Genomic DNA, 7489 nt, shown 5'->3' with positions numbered 1-7489 from the left:
ACCTCCGCTGTGGTGGCGGGCGCGGGGAGGAGGCCCCAGTTGCCTCAGGGTCGGCTCTGGGTCACCTGTCTAACGTGGGAGAGGTTATGGGAATGGAAGGAGGGGTCGCCGAGCCCCCTGGGACCTGCCTCTGTCTTCAATTCGCGCCCTCTTGGAGGAAGCAGTTTCCCCTTCCTCGAGTAACGCTTAGAGGGGACCCCTTTGAGTTTGGGTGGGCAGGGCTTTGCATCCCTTCTTTTCTTGGCAAGTTTTTTGTTGTTTTTTTTTTTTTTTTCCGTTGGCACAGCTACAAACGCCCTCCACTGGAACTTCCCCATTTCCCTTTCCAGGTTTGTGCTGATGTTCTGAAGGCTTTCTCCTTCGTCACTTTCCCTTAAATAGAGAATATTGATATATGTATAATCATTTTTCTTAAGCAAGATGTTGCAGGTGCCATGACTTTTTGAGTAAAATATTTGCTGAAAGAATAAGATTGAATAACGTTCAAGTCTTTTTGTTGGAAGTTTTTAGTGGTCCTATCACAAGGTCCTGTGCTTCTCCCTAATCTGCTTTAGGGAAAGCTTGTACTCTGTGTAAACGCCTTTGATTTTACCTTTATCCCAGGCAACTGTTTATGGGATTTAGGTTAGGGGAGAATCCTAGTAAATTGCATCCTCAGTTATGACCTCTGCCCTTCTCAGGAGCTTTGGGTCCCAGTGTAGAACTTGGACGAATCCCAAAAACATTGCCCAAGAGCATAGTAACACATTCGCAACACTCCTGCCCCTATCCCCTCTTTGGGAATTTCAAGTCAGTCATAGGAAGGAGTCTTTTATTATAAGCACCACATAGGTGTACAGGGCATTGTTCCCACTGAAGATTTTTAAACTTTGGATTAGTTGAATGGACTGGCAAATCATTGGTTGTATGTAAACCCATTATGGGTGCTCATCACATTATTTGTCCAACTGTGTGGGGAGCTTTAATTTAGGGAATAGCTGGGGGGTCGGGGGGGGGGGAGAAACAGAGTGATTCAACCAGTACCTTAGCAAATGATCAGGCTCACAATACGTACCAAAAGGATATTGAATGAATTAAAGAGAGAATAAATACATCTATCCATATGTATTTCCAAAACTGTAGTCCTTAGATCCCATACCCAGACCTCACTTTAGTAACAGCCTTAATATATATGCCCAAATATATTAGAAATCCTTATTCTGTTAGTTTTGGTAATAAAAATTTTTAACTTGTCTTGATAATGAAAAACCACTTCACTATGTAGTTATGTTTTGTTATATATATACTTCTTTTAAGATGTAAAAGGTCAAACTCAGAATGTTTTGTTTCCCTTACAAAAGGACCCCACAGTCATGTTTGGACCCTCAGTTACTTCAGAGTGCATGGCAAGCGCATTTTCCGTTCCCTAATCCGAATGAGGAACATTTAATATCTGTGAGTCCCAGCTGTCCTGCAGTTGCACAACTGCAGAGCACAAACTTTTCATCCAGGGCAGGCCACAGTACAGACAGACCTGGTGTTTAAGGCTGAGAGGGTTTGCAGCTGTCGTGGCTGGGGTCTGCCAGGTGGTTCCCACAGCACCAATCCCTATGTGAGAATTTCACTTAAAAACTGGAATGTTCACAAAATACCCTGCAAATACCAAATAAAGTAAACAGATGGCCAGCTGGCTGTCAGAATTGCCTAAACCCATGCTCTAGCCCTCAAATTGATCTCTTGACAGGATATTTGTTTTAAAACACACATGCAAAATAATCCTAGATATATCTTGAATGCATGTATACACAACAAACGGAACAGTGGTTACCTCTGAGGAGAAACTGGGGATGTAAGGAGTAGTAAAGGAGAACTTTGGCTTTTAGATTTGGTATTTGAATTTATATAAGGTATTCAGATGTTATTGTGTGATAAAAATACTTAAAAACAACTATATTCATGCTTTAAATTCTGCCCTAAACCCTGTTCTAAATCCTTCAATAGTTCACCACTATCTTTTTTTAAAATAGTTTTTATTGATTTCAGAGAGGAAGGGAGAGGGAGAGAGAGAGATAGAAACATTGATGAAAGAGAATCATCTATGAGCCGCCCCCTACAATCCCCATCCTGGGGATCAAGCCTGAAACCTGGGCATGTGCCCTGATCAGGGAATTGGACCGTGACCTCCTGGTTCATGGGTCAATGCTCAACCACTGAGCCACACCAGCCAGGCCCCCCACTCTTTTGAAGCTAAAGTCCAAGGTGCACAGGTTAGAGTAGGTCTGGCTCTCTCAAAGGGTCCTGAACACTCTATGAAGTCTCAAACCTCTAGGCGTTTATATATGCTCTTCCCACCATTAAAATGCCTCCCTCCCTTGGCCCATCAGAGTGTTTTACCCTTATTTTACCCCCAAGAATTGTGGATGTGTGAAAAAGTGAAAGAGGAACAAAACACTTATTTTTCACACTAATTCCAGTTCTTGGAATACCATCCTTTTAAAGCTTCTCAGGGTACAATTGACTGTAGTGTTATATACCAAATTATGCTGACCCCCAAGACTGAAAATGAATGTTGTTTCCTCACTGCCAGACCAAGTCTGTGTCAAATACATACCACACTAAATTATAGGGATCAGACATGGAGTGGGGATTCTGGAACTGCCCAGGACAGACACAAATATGACTCTTCTGCAGCTTGCTACTGAAAGATCCTATCAAACAAGTTATATATAGTTATTTATAATTAATAATTTATTATCATTTGAGAGTTAGGAAATCTGAGTTCTATCCTTGTACAAGACACTTCCCCTCTCTGGGGGTGATTTCCTTCTCTATAAAATGAGTAAATGAGTCAAAGGTTAGATTTAAATGATCTCTAAGTTCTTTCCAATTCTAAGATTTTAGATTTTATATATTTATGAGAGATATATACTCTTTACAATAGCCTTCCCTCAAAGTTGCTTCTCTCTGGTAATCCTCCACTACTGCCTCCCCCTTTCCAATAAACTTTTAAAAAGTATCACAAAAATGCCTCTTGCCCAGGCTGGGTGGCTCCGTCGGTTGGAAGGCTTCCGGTACATCAAAAGGTTACAGGTTTGATTCCTGGTCAGGGCACATACCTAGGTTTCAGGTTCAATCCCCGTCAGGCGCATATGGGTAGCGACTGATCGACATTTTTCTCTCTGTCTCTCTTTGCCCCCTCCCCTTCTACCTCTAAAATCAACATACATATCCTCTGGTGAGGATTTTTTTTTTAAATATATTTTATTGATATTTTACGGAGAGGAAGGGAGAGGGATAGAGAGCTAGAAACATCCATGAGAGAGAAACATCGATCAGCTGCCTCCTGCACACCCCCCACCGGGGACGTGCCCGCAACCAAGGTACATGCCCTTGACCGGAACCGAACCCGGAACCCCTCAGCCCGCAGGCCGATGCTCTATCCACTGAGCCAAACCGGTTTCGGCCAGGATTTTTTTTAAAGCCTCTTCAATGAAAAAAGTATTTTAACTTATTGAATAAGTTAATGTTTGTCCATTATTAACTTTTCAAAATGAAAATTCCTAAGCAAAGGTTCCATCTGTCGACCTAGCATCTCATCGACCTAGCATGAGATCACTTACCTTTAAAGAAGAGCGGCGATATAGAACCCTGCAATGTAAGAGCTGAACCAATATACTGCAAAATAAATATGTAGAGTTCTAGAAAACTATGAATCCTTAGAGGTAATAAAGACAGTGGTTGAACAGTAACTAAAACGCAACAATTGTTTTGAAATAGTCTAGCACAAGGCCTGTGTATAAATTAAAATGTGCTCCCATTTCTTTGTTTCTGAGCACTAAAGCCTAACACATTAAATCCCCTGGTCACGGATAAAAACACTTGCTAACAGAGGCAGGCTAGTCCAGGATTAGGACCATAGACTGGTGTCAACTCCACCACTTATGAGCAATGTAATGTTCTGGAAAAACAAGGATAAATAACAGTACCTGGCTCAGAGGGTTATTGTAGGGATAAAATGAGATAGTTCAGGTTGAGTACTCACAAACATAGCCAGAACGCATAAAATGTTAGCTAATAATAATGGTATTGAGAACTTACTGTGTGCTCGGACCTGGCTAGATGCATTTACATATGTTATTTCTAATCCTCATGGCAGCCCTTGCGAAGTAGGTACAATTTTCATTTCATAGAAAAGGAAACAGATTCAGAGAGGGGGTAACGAGCCTGGGCTTGTTCAGTGGCAGGGCCTGGGCTCACACCGTATTTGTTGAATCAAAGACTCTGCCTCTCAAAATAATGTATTTTTATCTTGAAATTGTTTGATTAATATAAAGGAAAAGAGTGAAAATAAGTTTTACTGCCTAAAATATAAAATATAAAAACAACAAGCATCCTTTTTGGCAGCCATTCTGAGAGCTACTTTTTATGCTCAGAAACATTTCTTTTGTCTCCCAAACCAAACCAAGAGTAAAATCCTTTTAAACAAAATCTATAATCTCCTAGTGTTAATCTTAATATTATCACTAGCCAACTGTTGCTGGATCCCTGTTTCATCACCTCTAAAATGAAATTTTGAGTTACTAAATCATAGATCCTTTCCCACTCTAAAATTCTTTCCCTCCTGTTGGTCTAAAGGTACCTCAGTAAGCAGCTGCTGCCACCCAGAGGAGAAATATGTTGCAGGCCCAGAGAAGGAATTATGGCAGGTTTAGACTGTGGGGACAAAATTAGCTTCCACTTAATGAGTGTCTACCATGTGCCAGGCACTTTCATGGGCATATTTCATATGAATTTCTATTCTTCAAGTCAGGTATTACCCATGTTTTTAAACTGAGAAATCATAGTTTAAAAATTTTAAGTAACTTGTCCTGAGTCACCCCACTAATAATGAGTAACTGAATTCTGTTTTGAGCCTGATGTTTTTTTTCAGTGACAAGAGCCAAAATAGAAGCTTCTTGCAAAAGAGGAAATGTATTTGCAAATACATCCTTTTAGCCAGAGTACAGAATGGACTGTGTCCCACCTTCCCTGAGCGTACCCTGGACCTAGGGGCCGGTATATGGCTCAGATCCACGCGCACCTCTCAAGCTACTTAAAGCTGTTGCTGCTCTGGCATAAAAATCATTTGTTGAATGTGACAAAGTGCAGAGTCTCATATCCAGAGATTCTGATTCATGGCCTGGAGTAGAACCCAGGAATCTACATTTTAAACAGGTACCCCAACCCTGGCCAGGTAACTCAGTTGGTTAGAGCATTACCCCAATATGCCAACGCTGTGGGTTTGATCCCCAGTCAGGGCACATACAAAAGTCAACCAGTGAATGCATAAATAAGTGGAACAACAAATTGATCTCTCCTCTCTCTCTCTCTCTCTCTCTCTCTCTCTCTCTCTCTCTCTTTTCTCTCATCAATAAAAATTTTAAAATATTAAAAAAAATTAAACAGGTACCCCAGGTGTTTTGTTCAGATGGAAGTCCTGCTCAGTCACACTGGATTGTGGTGTCTATAGGAGCTTGAACAGAGTGAGTCATGTAGTTTCCTGAGGCCTATCTGGGATGTGCACCATTTACTTTTTCAAAGAATGTGTTGCCAATTTGAAGATGGCATTTCTAAACCTGGTGTTTATCCTCCAGTCCCAGGATGGGCTCTAGGCTCCCTGAATGGGAAACTGTCCCCTATGGGATGAGCTTTGCACTCTTGCCTCAAGATTCCTTATGTATGAAAGGTATTTCGTATACTCCAAAGTATGCCAACCATGCCGACCAACTTCCTTTCCAGCTCACATGCCTCACCCACAGTCCTCTACTCAGCATTAGGCTATTTTCTGAGCAGGTGAAATTACTGGACTGCGGTGGGCCTTGACTCAGACAGCCAAGGATTAGAGGTGGTCTGCCTAAGAGATTCTGACTGGTAAGGGCAATGGTAATTGGCTAAACAACCAGATGGGATCCACTCAGAATGTGGGGTGGCAGACCTGAGACCATTAACCAGTAGGTAGTAAGAGATCAGAAGTGATCAACAGAGCTGTGTCCTCAGGAAGGCTTTCCCACTCCCTTAGCAGTGTCCAAATGGGCACTTCCTTAGAGCCTCTGCAGAAATCACCACTACCACACACCTATAAGCTCCCAGAGGGCACTGCTGCTCATTCTCTCTGGATTTCATTGTATGTGCTTAATGTCTGGAGCAGGAAGTAAGTAATCATACTAACTGAAAAAAAAAAAAAAAAGCACTTTCACAGAGTCTATTACTCTCAAAACTACTTTGGGAGTGTTTTTTGTTTTGTTATCTTCAGCCCCATTTCACAAATGAGGAAAGTAAAGTTCAGTAATGTTCAGTGTCTGTTAGAGATCACAGAGCTATCAGTGGTGGAGTCAAAACTCTCCGTAAGAATATAATTCCCAAGTGATAACCAAGTTCTTTCACTTCCACAGTGAAATCTTTTAAATCCTTCCCCCCTTCCCCATAATTGGAGCTGTTGCCCAAACCTTCACATTTCCAACTTCCCAACAGATCTTTTACTTCCAATCTGCCTTTCACCCCACGACCAAAGTTACCTACCCAAAATGTAGATCTGGTTATGTGACTTCCCTGATCAAGTCTCTTGCATTCAAGACAAAGGTCCAAATTGTTTTCAAAGTCCTCCATAACATGGTCTTCTAGTCTTGCTCTTTCAGTCTCATCTCCATCATCATAGTTCATATCAATTCTGGTTTCTTCCAAACACTATGTTCTTTCTCATGTTTAACATGCCATTTGTTTATCTTCCATGATTTGTTAGCTTTTTCCCAGCCAGCTTTATATGTAAGTAGATAATTGAAGAGAATGCCTAGCAAATTTATGGCTTAAAGAGTGATAAAAGCCAGTCATGCTCCCACCACCCAGTTTAAGAACATTAGTAACTCCCGGTGAGTGTTCTTTTATGCCTCTGCACATGCTAGGATGCCCTGCCAGGCTTTAGTCTGCATAGTGAACTCATCATTTGGAAACTCAGATTCTGCTTTATCTTCTCTGGAAAGCCTCCACTGACTCCCTTGAGGGAGATTGAATGCTCCCATTATACCTCCATTATGGCATTTATAACTATTATATTTGCTTATGTTTGCCTCCCCAGTAGATTGAAGATGCCAAAAATTATTTAATCTACTTATCTCCAGCAACCAGAATAAAGGTAGTTACACAGAAAGTGTTCAGTAAGTAGGATGTCCATATAAACTGGTGTGCCTGGTGTCCACATAACCTGCAGAGTCCTGGTTTATGCCTGTTGTCCAGGAGTAATTATTACAAGTACTTCCTTTTATACTCATGAACGTATTCTGCTTTAAGTGATCAATTATATAATTGCCCTATCAATAAGTGTTGAATGATTAATGAATGGAGAGTTTAACAGATAGAATCTAAGCAGAAAAAGCTGATATATAAATATCCTCCTATAAAAATTCAACAGCTGGCCACTGTACTCCATCCTCTTCCAGAAGTGCTTGACTCTTTCAGAGACAGAGAAGATGAGTTT

Source organism: Plecotus auritus (assembly GCF_963455305.1).
Source record: "Plecotus auritus genome assembly, chromosome: 1".
NCBI lineage: Eukaryota > Metazoa > Chordata > Mammalia > Chiroptera > Vespertilionidae > Plecotus > Plecotus auritus.
The sequence above is the reverse complement of the archived record's forward strand: the minus strand, read 5'-3'. Positions refer to the sequence as shown.